We start from the raw sequence: 23,028 nt of genomic DNA, 5'->3' as shown, positions 1-23,028 counted from the left end.
TCCTAGAGATTTCCAATTGAACACCTGGAGTTCAACATCTTAGGTATGTTAAACAACCTTTTACTGCTATGGTACAATAAGTAGTTCGAGTGTACAAATTGAAAAAAGAGGGCTTCCTGGTCAATACTCTTACCAGAGTAACATTAAACTAGATAAACCATTGGTTATCCCATTTACCGGGTTCATTAAGTACGTTAATTTTAAAAATGAAGTTGAAAATGGACATCGTAATTTTCATGTAAGACTTGATGAAGCCCTAAGAGCGTTGACATGAAAAATAATAGTTCATTATACAGTAAGGTAAATATTGATATGGAACAAATATTTTAGGTTTCATTGAATGGTTTTATTTATGACTCGGTTCTGACAATTATTTTTATATGGTAAATTAATACCTATCTAGACAATATTATAAAAAAATGTATAAGAAAGTTTAGTGGAGAAAATATCATAATTAATGAAAATGATATATTACAATCAGCTGTAAGCAATTCCGTAGTCATAAGGTGCACACACATGCTGTAAATGAATTTAAAAAAATTGACAATTTTTGGCTTTAGACATTCTTAATTAACTCTAGGTCCCAGATCTAACTTTTCCCTCCAATTTTTATGAAAAAATCATTCTGAATAATCTTTTATAAATCCTTATCTGAAAAAAAGAATTTTATTTTGAAATCTCTATATAATTACTATGATTAACTACGAATTTGCAATATACCTACACTAGTGATCGTAAAGTATAAGAATATAAATTGTTTAAACAGACATTTATTTTTTCAAAATGAGATGTTTATACTAAAAACCTTTTTAAAGAATTCCACTTTGAAACTGTAGTAGAATTTCTGCGCCTTCTTATTTGACTTATATACGAATATACTGCTTTTGAGGTTTTAATTTAGATAGCAAGGAAACACACAAAAATAAACTTTAGCGAGTCGTTTGTGAAACTGTCTGTAAACAATTCCCTTGATATTCAATTTTAATTATTGTAACAAAATTTTACAAGCTTTCTGTTTTGCATGTAAAACTCATAAAAACCCATTAAAACAACTTAACTAAATTCTGTAGTTTCAAGAAATTCAAAAGTTAAAAATTTCTGTCCAAATTTAATTTATAATTAATAAAATATTGTTTTCTTGATTTAGATTTAGTAATATCTCGTAATTCACAGAGAACTTACTGTGGCTTGAGTGTGTGCGCGCACACACTCATAGCAGGAGATTTTTTATTTCCCTACTATTCGCAGAACCTGGACGAATGTTCCTTGCTGCTTTGTTTTTCGTTTATCGGGAGGGTCGTTATTTATTTAGTAGCAGTTATAGTTATTTTGATTTATTTATAGACGAACTGTTGTTATTTGCATTTCAATCCGTTAGACCGGTGAGAAATTATTGGCCGGGGCTGATCGTGGGGAGACTGGCGCATATGACCTTCGTTTACCCGGCGTGATTCCACTTCAGTCCGTCTCCAGAATTCCTTTCAGTGCTAGCGCCTTTCGACCTAACAGGAATACGCCTCTCGGGATTCCTAGTGTTTGGAAGAAGCAATGTGCTCTCCTTCCGGAGGAAGTCGCATGCACTGTCTGGGGCAAAATTATAAATATTGGGAATGAGTGATGGGTGTTTTGTGAGGTGAATCTGAATGAAATATCTTTTTTCCTTTTTATTAACCTTTTAGATAAATAAATAAGAAACAGTAATAGAGGGTCTAACTTGACAATTCCTGCCACCTCTATACAATAGGAAACAAGGATCCTCAACACGTAACGGTACTGTGAACTACAATAAGATACCAGCATAATATCATGATAGAAACCTAGGTGACCGACTCAATTACTTGTACAAGGAAGAGGGAATAAAGTATAAGGAATGGGTGAGAAAAAGGGGTCGAGTATCCAAAAAACGATTTATTGTGATCAGAGCTATTTTATTTTCTTACCCAGAATTATAACCCAAAAAATAAAATACTTGTAAAACTGATCTCTTTAAAATAAAACTTTTAGGTCTCTAACGCATTTGCGCAAAATAAATATTAATTCGACAAATTCAAGTTTTTTTCTCAATTACTATCTTTCAATTACTTTTTATTCAATTACTTTATTTCTTAAATATAGTATAAAATAAAAACAAACAAAAAAATAGACATTTACCTTTATTTATTTGTAAAATAATGTGAACAACTGTGAACGACTTACAATATAAATGTACTGGTAGGTGAAATTTACATTTTTCATCTTAAGTAGCCTATTATGTATTTTATACTAACATTATGTCATATGTAACGAGACAGTGTAACTTTAGATATGACATAAATATCCCGTCTGAAATATCATTTTATTAAGCATGAAATATAGTATTTTCACTATAGGAGTTAAGAAGAAAAAAAAAATTGTGTACATATTAAATTCTTGTTAATGCACAGAAAAAAGTGAAAAACCACTGTGATAGAGACTTGAAAAATGCGAGTTTGTTAAATTTCTAGTTTATTTGTAAAGTTGTATAAATGTACAAAGAGTGTTTAAAAAAAATGTTTATGTTTGTTTGATGAGAATGTTTTCATATACGTGTACGACAAATGTGCAAAAATGAAACTTTTAATTAGTAAATAAACACCACAAAATTAAAACTTGTCTGTCTCACTTTCTCTCTGTTTCTCTTTCTGTATGTGTAATATATATATATATATATATATATATATATATATATATATATATAAAGTATACGTTAAAGACCAAAAACCTCATTATAGGTCATGATTACGATTCTTTAAGTAAAAAGTACGAATATTTGCAAAAGAGCAATTACACGTTTTACTCGGTTTTGGATAAAATATTCTTTTAAAAAATTATTTTTTTTTATTAAGATAATTTTAATTTCACGATTGGCATTCCAAGCGTTTACTGACTGTAGTAACGCAAATATTTAAAAAATGTAATATCTTATAAAATAAGGACTCATTCTATAAATCGAAGTTATTCTATATCTTATTCTATAAACCTATTGGATAAACATCTCCTTTGATTTTGATTTTCAATAGATTTTCTTTCATCAGAAATACAAAACCAATCTTATGCATGACTGGTTCTAATTGGATTTATTGCTGTATTTAATTCAGTAATCATATCTAATCTTTTAATTGGTAATAAAATATACAATAAAATTGATGGTGTAAAAACACCTATGAGCACGTAAATTAGCATATCAGTAAATTAATTCACAAAATGAATGTAATCATTAAACAACGAAGGATATTGTCGTGTGTTCGTGGTGTGACAAGGATATTGAGAGATTATCAACGTAAAAATTTCTAAAAAAACAATTTATTACTCTAAAGGAATAAAAAAAAAAAAGGTAATAATTACAATAACAATTATAATAATATTAATAATAATAATGACAATACGAATAATTAACATAAAGGATATTAATTCAAATAAAAAGGATAAGATTTTTTCAAAGACTGTTAAATTATAAAAACCGGAATACAGCCCAATTTACTAAAAACGTTATAATGACCGTTAGAACCTAATAAACAGGATAACATTAAAAACGTCTAAAGTTCATACAATTCAAATTTTTGCAAGTATGTACTGCTTTTAAAAGAACTATCCTACACTATATGAATGAATGTAATTATAATTAATAATATTGTTATCACGACTACACTGAACACGGTGTGGCCGAACTACTGACTATCTCCGCTTGTCTCTAGCAATATTTATATCCCCTGGACTGCAGTACCAGTTCCCGATTCGTCCTTTTAATTGTTGAAAAGTAATAATTTTCATTGTCTGCACCCTTAAATTTTCCTATAAATTCTTTACCCGGTCCTGTAACCCTTCTGGTTGAACTTTTGGAGATGTCATTGTCAGTATTACAAAGAACAAGAGATTATTAAACGGACCCGTTACTCTGAGAAAAGATTCCCTTTTAGTTCCTCTGGATTCTTCTTAATTGGAAGAAATCTGTTACCCTGATCCGTTACACTGGTCTGTTGCAATACGAATATATAAGTTCTCAGAGATGTTTTTAGCACCAATTCCCACAGGTTCCATTTCTCAGAAACGGAAATGAAATGTGACATGAAATTTATTATTTTTTTATTTCAAAAGTGGAAAAACATCAAAGTAAATGACAAAATCGGTGGTCTGACTTTAAGCATAAGCACAAAGAAAATATAAGAATTCAAATTTGGATGATTTGTTAACATTTTCTGTACAACTGATTTTAAGGTAAATATATTTTTAAATATTTTTCTCATAGTCTCTTTTTTAAAAAAAAATCAATTTTTTTTCTTGAAAAAAAAAAATTTCAATTTCTATATACAAATTTATCTAAGTTACTTTACGACCAACCTAAAAAAATGTAGGGTTTTCAATTCATTTGGACTTTACAACAATATTCTCGAACACTATCAGAGTTACAGTTCTAGGATATATTTTATCAGGGAAAAACACACACAAAACCATTATAAATTTACCTCTTAGTTTTTATCGCAAGAAATTTCCGTAAAACATTGGAGAAATTCTGAAAAAAAAACAGGGCAAAATAATTCACTATTCTGATCCCCTACGGGTAAGACACTAACCTTTGACGATTCCGTTACCATAGTATTTTCTCCATTCCTAGTCCTGATGAGCTTTACCGGAGGTAATCTTATTGGCCCTCAACACTGATTACATTTCACAGTCATTGGCTATGCCTCTGTCAGGATGAGAAAGATGCAAATGTCTCGGTAGACATTTCCATCATTGATTTTATCTCAGCATTGTTCTCTCAAGATCCCTAACTACGCTGTTACGCTCAGAGTTGTACTTTGGACAAATATACAGAACATGGTCTACAGTGTCATCGACTCTACAATTCGGGCAAATACCCTAATCAATCAAACCATACCTCACTAATTTATCCCTAAAAGCACCATGTCAAGAAAGAGATTGTTATAAATAAAATATTTCGCCAGTCGTAACTTGAAGAAAAATGATTTAAGGAACTTTCTTCGTATGACGTTTTTCTTAATTTTAGCTTTAGAATCACCACTCAAAATAGCATTCCCTCGATGCTTACAATTGAAAGTAGCAAAACACATTTTATTAACAGTTTATTATTGCGTATTAGATAATAGAAATATGTGTTAACATCAAGAACTTCTAAAATTCTGTTTAAAACCCTTACATAAGCTTATTTGAAAGGCCAGGAAATACTCAACTTACAAAATATCTACTAATTATTGTATATTTATAAAGCTTCAGTTGACATCTAACTAGCAAATTGAATTTAAATTAAATAGTATATGTATTGATATTTTAGTATTGAAATATATTCCGGTATTGAAACATATCAAAAAATATTAAAATTGGATTTGAAATATTTTATATTGGCTTTCCTTTGATATCATACTTATTTTACGATAAAGTTATATGTTTTTGTTAGTTTGACATTCGATCGATTATTATCGAGGAGATATAAATAAGTGTATAGACATTTATTTTACTGATATGTATATAGAAGGAGAGGTGGAAAAATGAAATGAAAGGGAATGTATGTGAATAAGAGGGGATGAAGTAAGTGCAGAGAGGTTTCGATTGTGGGGAGTTTAATATTTTAGTTGGTCATTAGTAGTAATAGTAGTCGTAGTGGTTATACTCATAGCTGACATAGTAGTGGAATAATAATAATAATAATAATAATAATAGCAATAATAATACATTTGAAGATGGCCATTAATCAAATGGTTGTAACAAAGTGTCGGTTAGGAAGGCTTATGTCGTATTTCAAATAGACAACATGATTGGGTTTAAACCTGCCATTCATTCAGCCCTCTTTTCTACATGTAGTTATTTGTAATAATCAGTTTATCACCTCTTCATTAACACACTGATTTATTGGTTTTAAAATAGATGACAAAAAATCGTTATCGTTGAACTTTATATCCTGCCTAAAGTGGTGTATAATTTTTTAAATAACACGTTATATAAATAAACAACTAAGAAAATAATTTTAAAGTAAAATTATATGTAACAGTAGAAATTGTTATAAAATTAATCCTCTATTTTTAAAATTATTTACAATATATTACTATATCATAAAAATAAGCCAATATGTAATATGACATTTTTTTTTGTCTTCAGTCATTTGAATGGTTTGATGCAGCTTTCCAAGGTTCCCTAATTAGTACCAGTCGTTTCATTTCGGTATACCCTCTACATCCTACATCCCTAACAATTTGTTTTACATATTCCAAACGTTGCATGCCTGCACAATTTTTCCCTTCTACCTGTCCCTCCAATATCAAAGCGACTATTCCAGGATGTCTTAATATATGTTCCTATAAATCTGTCTCTTCTTTCACTATATTGTTCCAAATGCTTCTTTCTTCATTGATTTGCCGCAACACCTGTTCATTTGTCACTTTTTTCACCCATCTGATTTTTAATATTCTCCTATAGCACCACATTTCAAAAGCTTCTAATCCTTTCTTCTCAGGTATTCCGATCGTCTAAGTTCCAGTTCCATATACGAGTAAGCTACGATCCAAACATACTGTCAAAAATGTTTTCCAGACATTTAAATTAATTTTTTATGGAAACAAATTGTTTCTGACTGAAGGCACATTTTGCCTGTACTATTCGTCATTTCATATCCCTCCTGCTTTGTCCATCTTCAGTAATTCTACTTCCTAAATAATAAAATTCTTCTACCTCCATAATCTTTTCTCCTCCTATTTTCACATTCAGCGGTCCATCTTTGTTATTTCTACTACATTTCATTACTTTTGTTTTGTTCTTGTTTATTTTCATGCGATAGTTCTTGCGTAGGACTTCATCTATGCCGTTCATTGTTTCTTCTAAATCCTTTTTACTCTCGGCTAGAATTACTATATCATCAGCAAATCGTAGCAACTTTATCTTTTCACCTTGTACTGTTACTCCAGATCTAAATTGTTGTTTAAACTTCATTAACTGTTAGTACTATGTAATGATTAAAAAGTAACAATGATAGGGGACATCTTTGTTGGACTCCCTTTTTTATTACAGCTTCTTTCTTATGTTCTTCAATTATTACTGTTGCTGTTTGGTTCCTTTATATGTTAGCAATTGTTCTTCTGTCCCTGTACTTGAACCCCCAATTTTTTTAAAATGCTGAACATTTTATTCCAGTCTACGTTATCGAATGCCTTTTCTAGGTTTGTTTTTGTTAATCTTCCTTTTCCTGTTAATCTGAGCGCTAAAATTACTTCCCTTGGCCCTATACTTTTTCTGAAACTAAATTCGTCTTCTCCTAACACTTCTTCCACTCTCCTCTCGATTATTCTGTACAGAATTATAGTTAAGACTTTTGATTAGTGAGTAGTTAAGCTAATTTCCTAATTTTTTTAATTTTCTGTATTCGTCACATTTATCTGCTATTTTTGGTATCATGACTATAACACTATTTTTCAAGTCTGGCGGAACTTCCCCTTTTTCGTAAATATAACACACCAGTTTGTATAATCTATCTAGCTTCCTCACCTGCACTGCGCAGTAATTCTGCCGGTATTACGTCTATACCAGGAGCCTTTCTGCCTTTCAGAGTTTAATGCTCTCTTAAATTCTGATCTCCGTATTGTTTATCCACTTTTATCCTCTTCGACTTCCTCTTCTTCCTCATAAATAACACCATTTTCTATTCATTTCCTCCATATAACTCTTCAATATATTCCACCCACCTATCGACATTTCCTTTCGTATTATAAATCGGTGTACCATCTTTGTTTCACACATTATATGTATGGTCCGTCTATTTTACCAATGATCATTCCTTTTCCACTTCTGAACACTTTTCCTTAATCCATTCTTCTTTCGCTAGTTTTCATTTCCTGTTTGTAGTATTTCTTAATTATCGATAGTTCCTTTTACTTTCTTCATCACTAGCATTCTTATGTAATATGATACATGTATTTAATCGAATATTCCTATCATTAACATTGAAGGAAAATATATCTTTTTGTCACGTTGTATGTTAAGATTTTCCAACAAGGTATATTTAAGTCTGCAATAAGATACTAGAGAACAATTATGGTATTAAATTTAAATAATAATTCATCACATTTTTTATAGTCTTTTTCTTTTCTTATGCATTGTAACTCAAAAGAAAATATTTTTTATATTGTAGTCATAAAAATCTTTCAAATATCATTATTCTATTTCTTTAAACTTTTTAACAATTCTAAATATAATATACGTAGTATTTTCAAAATAAGTGTGTACGCGCGTGTGCGTGTGTATGGGTATCTATAACTTGAGAATAAATAACGCCAATGAAATTTTAAAGATCTGATTACATTTTCCACCAGTGGAAAAGTAGCTTCGACAAGAGAGTACACTTCTGCCTTCATAATTTTACTTTCACTAAGCAATAAAATACGTTATATATGAATAATGTATAGATTTGTGACTATTGAAATTATTTTATTTCTTATACAAATAAAATTTAACTTTTGTTTGTAATGAAAATTAAAGGTGGCTAAACCTGTAAAAGGAAGGAAATATATATATATAAGTTTAAAAAAAATTGTATTGCAAATGTGTTATTTTTCATTTTAACTACATTTTAGTATATTTTCTTATGCAATAATTCCCAATTACTCTGCCAGTACAGTACATCTCATTTGATCTCTAAAATAAGATATCATCGGAGATAAGTGTATGGATTGTGTATAAAGTATTGTAGAGATTAGATGCGTGACTTTCCGTGATCAATAGTTAAAGGCTTATTAGTATTCTGAATTTTAACGCTATCGGGTTTGTTTTCCTTTTGTTGGTAATTTCTAATTAATAATACATTCAGGCTCAGTGAAACTGAACAATTAAACAACGGTCACTAGTTAACTGCCACTGCATAAAAAATGTACAGATTTTTACAACTATTACCAAAATAAAACTTTTCAAAATATCTGGGATGTACTAATCTATCATAAATTTTACGAACCCATTATAAATAGTATTTGAATAATATCGTTCATTTTCATAAATTTCTACTTTCATTCTTAGTTTTTTTAGCGTAAAAAACCATCAAAATTTCTTTATATTTAGTGATTCTTTGTAAAAAATTCTCACAGAACAAGAATAGAGAAAAATGGGTTTAAGTAAATAAAACCAGAGTCCAGTTATCTTGAGTAATATTAAGTTTCTATTCATAATTACAATCTGAATCGTACATCATTGAACTGAGAAATAACTTGTGGTCTTCTTCAGTAGATTAAAAACATTGTTGATAGAGTTCAGGTTAAATTAGTTAGTCAACCACGCTGAAAAATCATAAATTAGTGGTATACAATTCTACGAAATAAAATAGAATAAAATTAATATTTAAAACATGATAAGATGGACGGGGAGGTTTTATAGCGCGTAAGAGCCCCACACTGCTATCAGTGCGGGGGGATTGATGGCGGCTGGCAAAGCTTTTTCCTCCCCCTACAGAAAATAAATAAATATATGTATATTCAAAACATATAAACAGAAAGATTTTATAAATATATATCTTTTTTTTCCTTATTGGTTTTTAAAGGAAATAATTCTACCACTTTTATAATTCTGATTTATCTCGTTAATTTTTTTTTCAAAAGGATAGATGTTTAAAGGGTAAATTTTATAATCACATACTTGTATAATTTAAAAATAAACAGTAAATTTTAATTCTAAGTAACGTAAGACTTAACAGGTTAATAATTAAAAATTATTCCATTACCTGTAAAATTAATACTCATAATTAAAGCAATCACTTTAATACTAATTGATCAACCTATTTATTACGTTCCATTACATCTTACTACTTACTGTCTACATTTGGGATAGAAAATAGATTTGCATGACAAGACTAAACAATAAAGCTCTTAACATAAAAAAAAAAAAAAAAACAGTTTTAATATATTTTAAAGTTATAGTCAATCCTGAATTAATTGCAGTATATATATATATATATATATATATATATAAATACATTTTCGTGACTCACAGTAGTTTTAACAATTATAAATATACAATATTTCCCTTCATTTTTTACAATAATTCAATTTAGCTTAATATTTTATACGCTGCAGTAATTCAGTATTTCAATCTGTTCGTTTACATTTTTAATCACGTACAAAAATAAAATGTAAGGTTAATTGAAAAATGTAGCTGAAAAAAAATAGATTCTATTTTATTAATGTTTATATTTTGAACCTTTCTATTTGTTTACTTATAAATTTAATTTTTGTAAAATATATTTCTGGCCGAGTATACTAAAAAAAAGAAAGAAAAGAAAAACACTGAAAGAAAAATAAATATTTTTTATGTGTCAAATCAGTTAAAAAGCTTTCTCAATTATTTTAATGAAATAACCAAAAACAAATACCCTGAGTAAATAAAAATGCAGTTACTAATATTTATTTTAAAAACAGGCAAAGATAATAATTTTTTTTCTCTGTTTCAGGTAAGTGTTTTATACACATATAAAAAAGCTGAAGTTCTTGTCACTGTTTGTGTTTGTATGTACACTGTGTATTAACACAATGATATTGCGGCAACATCATACTATTTTTTACGTGAGTTTTAAAAATAAATTTATATATTGTTTAAACAAATATTGTATAAATAATATAATTTTTACTACTTTTTTATTTACAATATTTATTTATTTATTATTATTCATTGCACCACAAAGTCGTAATATTTACTCCGCACTGTATTCTATGAAATTCAAGTTTATTAGAGGTTAGTAAAAAAAAAGAAGAAAAATCAAATTAAAATGCTTTCATGATTAATGTTTGCATATTGTAAAAACTCTACCAATTAATAACTAAAAGAAATATTTAGAATTACATTGAGTTATTACTAAATAAGTTACATATAGTAACAGGTAACATAACTCAATTTATACACTAACTTAATGATTTATTTCCAATATTCATACTTATAAAACATATATTTTTCCTAGACTTTTTCAGTGTAACTTTCTCTAACCCTTGACAAATTAAACTGTATTTCCGAAACAAAAATGTATAGTAAAACCTCCCTTATCCGGACACTTATCGTGAACTAAATATTTTGTCCGGAAATGGGAATTTTCGAGAGATAAAAGTACTTGCTTAAACAAATAAATACTGCAGCTAAAACTGAATACAACCTAACTAAAAATAATAAAAAACAAATTGCTTATTCTAAAAGAAAATTTATGCTATGTTAAAAAATCTAAAAAAAAAAAAATTGTGTCGTATTAATAAATTTATTTTATTAATTATCTAAGATACAGTAATTTCAATAAACGTACTTTTAAATTATTATTTACAATTAGTCTAACATAAAAATATATCAGATTAACTAAATTAAGATGGAAACGTTTTTGTTCAAACCACTCAAATAATCAGCTGTTAGACCAGGATAGGCACCAATAAAATTACGTCTTCTTCATAATTAACGTCTTCAATATAAATTTTTAATTCAAATTAGTTGCTCTTGTTTTAAAAATCCTAAAATTTTCCTCTATTTTCGGTGGATTTTATTTGTTTCTTAAAGTTTGCTCAATTATTTTTAGCTTTCTCACTAAGTTATAAAACTATTTTTTGTTTACTTTAAAATGTAACTACTACTGGAAGGCAAGCGAAGTTAGTACAGTAAATTTAAAAATGTTTCAATCTCTTTTACTATAAATTTAACACAAACATTTTCACTGTACAGGATGACTTTTAGTGTAGTATGACAATCCCAAACTGTAATGATACGGATAATTTGTTTGTTTAAGTAAACCCCCTGATGCGGGACAAAATTAGCTCTGCTATTTCAAGTCAGACTTGTACGAATTATTTGTCATGTAATATAAGCCAATCCTGGAAATACGGTAGCAGTCAGTATAGAGACAATAATAACATAAAACAAGGCATTAAAACAGCTTACTATTTTGCAATAAATTATTTTATTTTCCAGAAATTAAAAAAAAAAATGTTCTCTGTAACTGATACTTGAATCCCTAATGCACAATTTACTTCATAATTTACAGTTTAAATTTAATTAAAAGGAATGCATATAATTTCCAGTTATTATTTGCACAAAATTTCAATTATTATATTGTAAAATTATTTCGGCAAAGCTTTCATCGTCAATAGGAACTGAGAAATTCAATGAATTAGTAAATTCCTCAGAAAGAGGGGATAAGTGAAAAAAATTTATAATATTTAGCGCCCTTATCCGAGCAAGAGCGTGTCTGTAAGCAAGAAAATAGATACAGGATAGAATATAGAAATTGCCTTGGTTCAATCAAAACTGTTCTTATTAAGGAGTTTATCTTGAGGAGAACCTTTAGTCTAGTTATGTTAGCGCACTTGTGTTTCACTGACAGCACGAAGTGGAGAGACAAAACCATATATTTTGCCTAACCATACTGAAAAAGAGTTTGATATTTTACGTGCAGAACTATGTGATGGCCAAGCTAATTAATATTCCGCTACAACCATTAGAAATACATAAACTGAACGAGATAAATATGGGGTAACCTTTCAATGAGGTTTGAACGTGTTGCTAGAATGCAACATTTTCATTCATGCCTTGCTGCAGCTATAGTATCAGGTAGTGTTTTCGCATATACTATAAACACATAATGCCAGTTACAGTCATCTCATAAAGAAAAATAGATTGTACAATCCGTAGAATTGGGGTAAAATAAATATTCACTTTTGACAAATCTTGTATACATTCCAAGTATCCGACTTTGTACTTCCAACATTTTTCAATTTCGATTGTACGATTACGTATGTTTATCACGGTCATTTCATGATCGTGATAAGCATACGTTATTATTTTTTTCTTGTTTTAGTCACCCAATTTTTAAATTGCTTACACTTTTTTTATTTTTTATTTTTATTTTTTGTCTTCAGTCATGTGACTGGTTTGATACACACACTGTGAGTCGTCACACACAGTTACAGTTGGTGCTAGTCGTTACACTATAATTGTCAAAATAAAAGTGATTTAAAAGTACCCTAAATAAAGTTCAATTCTAGACCCGTTCGGTCTTAAGTAGATTATTTTTGACTTAGTGCATATGACACCTTCATGGTTTTTCAAAAATTGTCTGCTGCAGTAGAGCATCTCTCATTGTCTTCTCGACAAATCGCAATAATTTTTATCACAATGAATCTTGACTGGTTTGACAATCGTTTCCTGAGGTAGAGCTTTAAACTTCTTTGTTATAAAACCTGTTTGTTATGAATTTTTTATTGCCACACATAATTCTGCAATCCACTCGTTATTAGCCTCCATATCAATTCGATTACATACATGAATTCCATACAAAAAGGAATAAAAAGCTATATTTTATAGCTTTATAATTTGGTAGTAATTTTTAAAAAAATTCTGTGGAAAATACATGTTATTTTTTAAGTTATTTACAATTTTAAATTGAATAATGTACAATAATTTTTATATTATTATATTTATTATCTTACAACACAAAATGTGCGTATATAAATATCTATTTAATCTAATATACACGTATGTTAAATTGTAGAGAGTTAGTAGAAACTAGATAATGTTTAAGGATTTAAACACAATAATCTTAAATCTATTAAATTTATAATAATGTTGTAATAGATTTATAATATCCTTCTAAATGAATAATAAAACAAGATAATATAATATAAGATAATATAGTCAATTATTACTATTGTTACTTCCTTTACTTCGTACAAGGATGTATTGTGATCGCGAAAAATTTCGGTTTTAAGATTTCAACGGAAATATCCCTTTTGACCATCCCTGAATCCATTTTGCTTAGTTTCAGCATGACGTCTGTACGTACGTATATATCACGCATAACTCAAAAACGACTAGCCGTAGGACGTTGAAATTTTGGATTTAGTACGGTTGTAACAACTGGTTGTGCACCTCCCATTTTTATTACAATTGACGACCAAAAATGTCCAAAATCCAAAAAAATTGGATTTTGAGCTTTTACTTACTGCAGTAATAAAGCTTCTTGGCAAGCACTTACTTCGTGACCTGCGTGTCATTGGTAGGCTGGGAATTGAGGACATGCTGAGTGGTGGTGGAAGGATGCCTCTCACTGCCACTGAATGGGTAAGCAGATAGTCAAAGGCAGCGTGCGTGCTGCGATCTAGTTGTTAAGAGTACTATGTTGAACGCGCGCTGGGTGTGGAGGATAGGGAGTTTATCACCCATGCTCAGTCGGCATGGTAAAATAAAATTAGGTGATGAGCCTGCGAGCTCGTATAGGTGTAAGGAAAGGACTTGTGCTGGTCAGGTGAACCACCCTGATCAATGGGCAAGCAAAGATTATATTAAGTTAGTATAAGTTAATTTAGGCGGCCTGCGAGCTGCACTATTATGTGTGATTAGAATTAAGGTAGATATAAGGTAGATTTAAGCGAGTTGCTTCCACCCAATCGACGTTAACTTGTAACGGGGGGGTACAAGTCGCGCCCTGGGGGGAAAAAAGCCTGGTCCACTGCGTAAAAGGGAGGGAAAGAAGAAGCAGTGGGTAGGGCATGGGGATGAAGCGTGGCGACGTTTAGGGCCAGGGAGGCTCTACTGTGGAGAGGGTGCCGGTCCACCTGACATGTAAGAGGAAGGTGGGTCGGCGCTACTCGATGAAGCACTGGGAACCCTCGAGGTAACGAGATGGGTCGCGAGGGGTAATGGGGACATGTAGAGGACATGTTGCCCATTATAGGATAGGATGGTAGCCCTGCGGGGGAGGGAGTCATGGGCATGCCAGAAGAGGGATTTCTATGGTCTCTGTCGATACCGTGGGGACCCCGTTGGGAGAAGCCCTACTAGAAGGGCCAAGCTAGGGGGTAGTAGTCTGCTGCCACGGCATGCCTATGGGAACTGCGTTTGCTTAACGGCGGGGACCGGTTACCATAGGGGTGCTTAAAAAGAAAAAAAAAAGTAATAAACCTTCATTGAGAGCTTTTCAACGATATATCATAAGTGGTACTTATTTGCATTGGTTCCAGAGTTATAGAAAAAAAAGATTTTAATTAAGGAAATATTTTCATCTAACTTGGGAAAGATACATCGGTTCGAATTCAACTTTATTTCCTTTTTTTTTAACTTATATAAGTTAATAATTATTAACTGCGTGATTATAAAAAAAAATTACAATAACTAATAATTCAATAATAACAATAAAATAAAAAATATGAAAAAAAATTCAGAAGTTATTAATGAAATATAAAATTTTATATACTTTTAAAAATGTGTTTATGTAATTAAGTAGGCGTACAAGGAAGTCATGTGGTGTCCAAATCAGATTTTAAAAAAAGTTGTTTTAACATTGTTAAATGAAATATATTAATTATAAATTTTGCAGATTTCTTCATCGGATAGCAATTATGTTCTAAATTATTTTCCACACAGTTTTTAATTAACCTGACCTCTAAAGGGAGATGTATAAATTGCATTAAACATGTAAAAATGTATAAACAATAATAGAATAATTTAAAAACAAATTGTTCCCTATAAACAGTTATAAAAAAACTTATAAAATACTATTTTATTTATTCCCTATAAAATACTTATAAAAAATTATATAAATAGTATGATGAATTTAATACTAGATTTTCAATTTATAAAATAATTTTTTTATACGATATTTTTCACCAATTAATACATCTAAGTTATAAAATGATAAAACAGCTTTATGTTCGTATAAAAATTTACCTGGTGAAGAATGGATATACTTAATCGCCGCAATTGAAATAAGCCCTTTTTACGGTCTCTATCTCATTCTCTAAAAATATGGCCACATCATTTCCTTCTGCTTATCTCATTTTGACTATAAAAAAAAAAATTTCGTTCGTTTTATCCGATGGTTAAAAATATTTTATCGTGCAGTTACAAACTCTTATACATGGTAAGCAATTACTCGTAAATCATAAAAAAAATAAATAAATTTTATATTTGTAGTATATCATACAGTTATGAAAGGTATATCGTAATTGCAGATTTATTTCTGGTTTAGTTATAAATAACAAAATAAATAGGGTAGGCTTATATGTCTTAATTCCTTTTTTTTACATTTTTATGATAAAAAGTACTTTACAAAAACATAATTTTTTTATAAAAACCTTTTTTCTTTTACAAATCGTAAATTTTACTTTTTTTATGAACATATTTAAAATTGTAATAAGCTATAATTTATAGTAAAAGATTGTCGTTCAATTTGTGAAAAATAACAACTGGATTAAAATTTAAACTAAAAGAAATTTTAAGTTTATTTTTTAAATAAAAATTTTATTATATTGTTTAAAATAAATTATTTTCATTTACAAATATTTATAAAAATTAAATTTCTATTCATAACGAGGTCGATTCCTTTCTGTTGTAGAAATGAGTGTAAGAATAAATTGTTACCAACTAGTATCTTTCTGGCGAATATCACCCACGGAAAGCATTTGAAGTACACTAGGAATCGGTCATAGTTACTTTTTCTACTGCGTATGATGATCCATATATACATAGTCCCTGACATGAATACAGAGAAGTATCACTTTTGCCGAATATCACTTGCAGTTTGTCAGAGTTGGCATGTTAATACAGCCGTATATCCGGCTCAATTGAAGAATACATTTGAGGAAATACTTTACTTCTCACATACCTTTAAAAGCCTGGCATGAAATTCTTATTATTCTTAAGAACGGCTCTCTCTTACTTTTTGAAATGACTTACGACTAATATGAGCTTGCTCACGACAAATTTTAAAATCTGATTAATACATTTTTTGAATAAAAAATTAAAAATTATATTAACATTTATAAAAAAAATTATTTCTTTACTTTATTTTTCGATTTAGTTCAGTTTATTTTTATAAATTTTACACGGAAAACACCACTACATTTTTTTTTCAATATATATATATATATATATATATATATATATATATATATTTGTAAACATTTTACTAATAGTTTAATTTTCTCATACTAAAATCACTTAGAGTAAAATTATTAATTCATGTGTGTATGTAGATATGAGAATATAAAAGAGGAATTATTTTTTCTTTGTAAATTTTTATGTAAAAAAAAATAAATTAACAAAAAATTATATTACTAAACATAAAAATTTTGTATTTTTTAAATAATTTTTATCTGTAAATAAATCAATTTTCAAATATTTATTTTTTTAAAAATTTATTAACCAAGTAACTACAATAAACCTAGAGAGCCGATTGTTTAAGGAGAATTAATTCTGTGGAAAAGAGGTAGATAAAAAATAGTCGTTAAGAAGGGCGGAAAGTTAACTCTTCAAGACATTACGGGCGGATATTACGCGGTATAAGTCAACCGATATGCGTTGCGCCTCACCCACTCAACTTGCTGCGTTATTCCTTTTTTAAAATATTCTTTTACTTCATAACTGTCCTCAGAAAAATAATAAAAATATTAATATAATAAACAATTATTTTTTCTCTTCTAAACTTTTTTCTCTAATTTAATTGTTTTTTCAATTAATTATAAAATATGATCCCTTAGGCTGTAAAGGCATTTACAGATATAATTTATAGATATTACGTTTTTTAATATATATTCATTATTAAATTTATTTTTAAAAGCGTATAATTACGATTTATTATAAAAGTAATTAAGAAATTCGTTTCGCTTGTCAATTTTACAGTGTTTGAAGCAAATTTTGTATTTTATTTTTTTTAATTTGGCTTAAAGATAAAATCTTAAATTATATATATATATATATATATATATATATATATATATAATCTTAATATATATATTGTGCCTATTCTTTATATAAGGAACCACTGTACTTTTTGTACGGTTTGGCATAGTCTTTTCACTTTTGCCTTCTTCCAATCCTTTCAGAAGTTTTTATTAAACCTTTTCAGAATATATGACTGAAAAAATTACTTCACTTCTCTTTCCCTTTCATCGCTCAAGCTCAAACTATTTCTCTCACTTCCTCTCTTTCTGTCTAACCAACACTACTAACACATCCCTCCCTTTTTTCTCGTATGATGTTTCAAATCCATATATTATGTATTTTTAAAACATGGCTTCATGCTGTTGTAGCCTAGAGATTTTAGTCTGGATCTTGGAGGTAGTTTATTTAGAAATTCTTTTTATAGTATGACTCTACATTCGCTAATAGCGTCTAAATATTTTTATTTAGTGTGTATTTCAAGCTTTAATTTAACGAAAATTTCGTACTTTAAACCGATTATAAGAATATAGGAATAATACTTTTTTCAAATCTTAGAAGGAAATAATAAAAACTAAATTTTTAAACTAAGATAAATCAATTAACGTAAAAACCTTTAAGTTACAAAAACTCTTCTTTATTGGAATAGATAATGCCTTAGAAAAACAGTTTAGGCTTATTTAATGTACGGATATATCCCTCAATTATAATACGATGTTCACTTAAGTATTTTATTCTTTAAAAAGAAAATTAATAAACAACAAAAGAAAAATTCTATAACTGATCAAAATTGAACATAACATTTTCTCTTTGATAAGAAGATACGCTAACATTCTTCCACGGAAGTTAACAACAATTATCAAAATTTAATTACATTTGTAAGGTAAAAATTAAGCTATTTTTACCGTACGCGTGCGCAAGCACATATAAAACACAAACTTTCATAAATCAATATTTTTTTCATGTTTTCTAATTAATTTTTCAACAATGTTACGTATTAATTTATTCATGATAAAGAGTTTTGATATTTCAGGTAAACCTTTTGAAGTAAATTATTTTATAATTTAGTTAAAAATTGATAATAGATTAGTTATAATAATAATTATATATTATATTATAATAATTAATAATAACATTTATTATTATTCTATTTAAAAATATTTCGTGTTAAAAATGTTTTGGTCGTTATAGTTATTTTTTGGAAAATTAATTAAAAATCGTTTATCATCATTTTCCTATTCCAGATAAAATGCTGGGTAAAAAATATACAAGAATTACGAGTATAATAATTTAAAAAAATATATCAGCATGTTAAATATAAAAAATAATACTTGAATGTTAAAATCCTTAAAAATAATTTATATATTGAATTGTAGGGTCTTCTTCAACGATTCACAACATTTAAATTTTAAAATTTAAAAGAAATTAATGCGATATACTCGTATTTTAGTTATCCTGAAATTGGTAAAATAAATCAGCTTGAATTTATCTCACTAGATTTATTTAAATTTTATTTTACTTTACTCTGCTACATAAAAAATACGTATTTTTTATTTTAATTTCAACCAGTTCGTGTTATTTATAATGGATAAATTTGATACTCCTCTTACTTGTAACTAAAGTAATATTCATCATGATCTTTTGATATATTATTTTGTCAATCACAACTCATTAAGTATTATTAACAAAAAAAAAAAAAATGTAATTTAAAAATATTAAAATAATTTATAAAATGGACCGTAAATTTAGATCTATAATATTTAATATTGCTAAAAAAACTAATAATAATAATAAAATAAAAAGTAATATAAGTTTTCTTTAAACATCACTTCTCGCTAAAAATCCTTCTTTTATTCTCTATGTTCTGCTTCAGGGTTTTACAACCTCTTTGCATTGAGATTTTCATAACTTTATGCCCTTTCATGTTAAAGTAAAGGAATATTCACATTTTATCTGGTACAATTCCTCTGACATTTCATCTGTCTTGACTTATATTATATATATATATATATATATATATATATATGTTTAAAATATTTCCTATAAATGATGAAAGTTTTAAAATGAAGGTACTATAAGACAGAATTATATATAACTTTATGCATTATTACTTTTTTAAAAATAACTTTTACGACGTGTAAATGATTTACAGTTTATTAATATTTAAAAGGGAAGAATGTTTCCTTAGAATTTTACTTTAATAAATCCTTAACGTGCTATTAATTCATTTTTATTTTTAACATTACTTCTTTGAAGTACTTTTAAATATTAAATGTTTATCAATCATAACATACTATAAAAATTTCTGTTAACGATTACAGTATTAAATCTAACTTTATTTAACTCAAAAGTTTTCTATTTTAATATAATTTTGTGTTTGAAAATAATTCAGACATTTTTATTACTAAAGTTTTTAATTTGGATATTTCATAAAAACGTTTTGAAAAAAATTAATTAAAAAAATGTAGATAAATATCACTTTCAAATTTGTTAATTTAAGGTTGTTAACCACATTTAAGAGCGTTCAGTATTTAAGCTCCCGTTTTTCTTCACGAAAACATATCAGAGCAAATCGACAGCTCCTTCTTCAGTAGAATATATGTGAACACTGTTTGTTATTAATGTCACCCATTTCATGCAGGAAACGAAACTCTTTAAGTACATATATATGTTATAGAATAATATATATTATATCTACAATGTGCTGTTTATTTAACATATTATTTTTTTAATAAATTGTATTTTGTTTTTTTTAAATTTAGTTTGCTTTTCCAAATAATGACATTACAATTATAATTGCAAATACTAGATTTTATTAAAAAACCTCTATAAAAAAATACAACATAGATCTGTGTATTAAGTATATTATTCGATATATATATATATATAGTTATTTTAATATTTCTAAAAATTAGAAATATTACAGTACTACCGAATAATTTACTGAAGAAGGATAAGACAATTAGATTCGAAAGGTTTTAGAAGATAAAATTCCATTTATTTGAAAGAAAGTCGTATAATGTTTAACATATATTTTATCTTATTAGAAATATATCAATACACTGATTTATTTCATTATGTTTTATGTTTAGAATTGTAGCGCAATAACAGTAACATAATTCCAGTCACAGAAACCGTTGTACATAGAAGAAAAGAATTTCTCTTTATAAACATTATAAAAATCTTAGTGTAGCAAGAATAGTAAAATAAATTACAGTTACTTGGTGAAAGATAAAAAGGAAAAGGAAAAAATATAAATTGACTCGCATTTAGATGAATTTATGTAGCAGGAATTGGTCAAAGATGATAACCAATTCAGTTCAATTCAATTCAATAACAGGATCGATAAATCATTACTGTTTTCCCATCAAAGTGAAAAAGTGAAAAGAAAATCAAAGTAAACAGTTTTACTATTTTTATTTAATTTATTAAATGTACAATTTAGTTTCTGTTATTTATAATAAAAACATTTGAGATCATAGCCGTATCAGTATAACATATTTTTTAGAGGATAGATTTTTTTATAACTTCATTAACTTTTTTATTATATTAGATTAAAACAATATAAAATGGAATAAATTACAGGAACTTAATTGCAAAAATAGCTACAACCATGTACTCAGATCCGAAAAAAATGATGTAAATTAACTTTCAGTTATTTGTCTGGTTTCATCCAATTTTCTATTTTGTGCCTTAACATTCCTTTTGCGTCCTATACCCTTAATTATTTGTTTTATAGATCTTCTTTTTTGAATCGTTAAATATTCTTTTTCTTTTCCCTTATATTTTTTTTTTGTTTTTCCTATTTTCATTTCCTTTTAGAATCAAATTCGCCAACCCTTCTTTTATATTATCCTTGTAATATGGTTCTTGTATCATATTATCTTTCTTTTGACAAGATTTTCTTATAAATTCCTTTCTTAACAACTAATCTTAAAACGTTTTGATAGAAGCTTAGCTACCCGGTTTCTAATAAACATTTCTTCCTTAAAACTACGTTTAAGAAATCTCAATTATTTTATTTCTGACTTTCTGACCTTCTAGCTATAGTTGCAATTATTACAAATATTCATTCTATTTTCTGAACTTTTTATATGATATTAGCCGATTTCTTTTCTCCAAAAATGTTTTCCTGGCTTGTAATATCTTTGTAATTTCGTTTATGTCTGTAATCTGATATTTAAATTAAAAATTCATAACTTCTCGCTTACGTTATCCTCCTGTTATTATTATAAAATATGATATCTTTCAATGGGTTTGGTTTAATGAATTAATATAATTGTAATTACATGTTTATTATTTTAGATCTTCGTCAGTTGTATTTTTCATTTCAATTGATATTTTAAAATAAATCTATATGTAAACAAAAATTATTTTATTGAATATTACAACCACTCTATCAAATAATTATTATATAATAATATTAATATTACCAGACACAGTTCGTAAAAAGAACCCCTATCTATCTATTTGTCTAAAATACTTTCATAGCATTAGCTCAAACACCAGCAAAGTTATTTTATAAAGTATACATAATTAAAATATTAAAATTTTTTTTCCTCAATAACAATTATAACTACAATAGGCTACCCTGCGGAGCCATAAGTAAATTTCCTGACAAAGGTACAGGATAAGGGAGTCCTTAAGGAACCCCTGAAACTATTTATCTAAAAAATAGTTGCAAGTAAACTTAAAGTCCAATATGAAATTTCAAGCTCAGTCATAAATCACAAAATATTAATTTCAGCACCACATAGTCCACAAGAACAAACATTAATAACAAAGAAATTATATATGACACCAATATAAGTGACGGTGTTAAATTCCAAACTGTTACAAAGATCCAAAGTCGAGTACATAGACGCGTCTCAATCATCGGACGTCCCTGCTGTTATCGAGTAGATTAATTGCAAAGTAGTTTACATGATTCTCAAGTCTCTGCAGGTATTTGACACTGCGCTGCCGTGTAATCTCACCGACGGGAGCTCCAGATAATCGTGAATCTCATCATTTCGCGTTGAACCATGGCGCTTTAGGTATCAACCTCGCTACTTTGTTCTGTAATCGTTGTGTAATTTCCACATTTTTAGTACTAGCTGTTCCCCACAATTCTACACCGAACATCCAGATTGGGCGCAGGATATCCTTATAAAGTAAGATCATGTTGGATAACGTGAAACCTGAGTTACTCCGTTCCTCCAATTCAAATATGGTCTTATTGTTCTCCTGTGGCTCCAGGTTCAAGAAGAAGGTCGACGTGGGCTCCTTAGTTAACCTGTGGCATGCATTTATCAAGTCCTTTACCCGATGCCATTGGCCGTCGATTTCGTCCTTTAT

The sequence above is a fragment of the Lycorma delicatula genome, chromosome 5 (assembly GCF_047948215.1).
Source record: "Lycorma delicatula isolate Av1 chromosome 5, ASM4794821v1, whole genome shotgun sequence".
Classification (NCBI taxonomy): Eukaryota; Metazoa; Arthropoda; class Insecta; order Hemiptera; family Fulgoridae; genus Lycorma; species Lycorma delicatula.
This window is presented reverse-complemented; position numbering follows the sequence as displayed.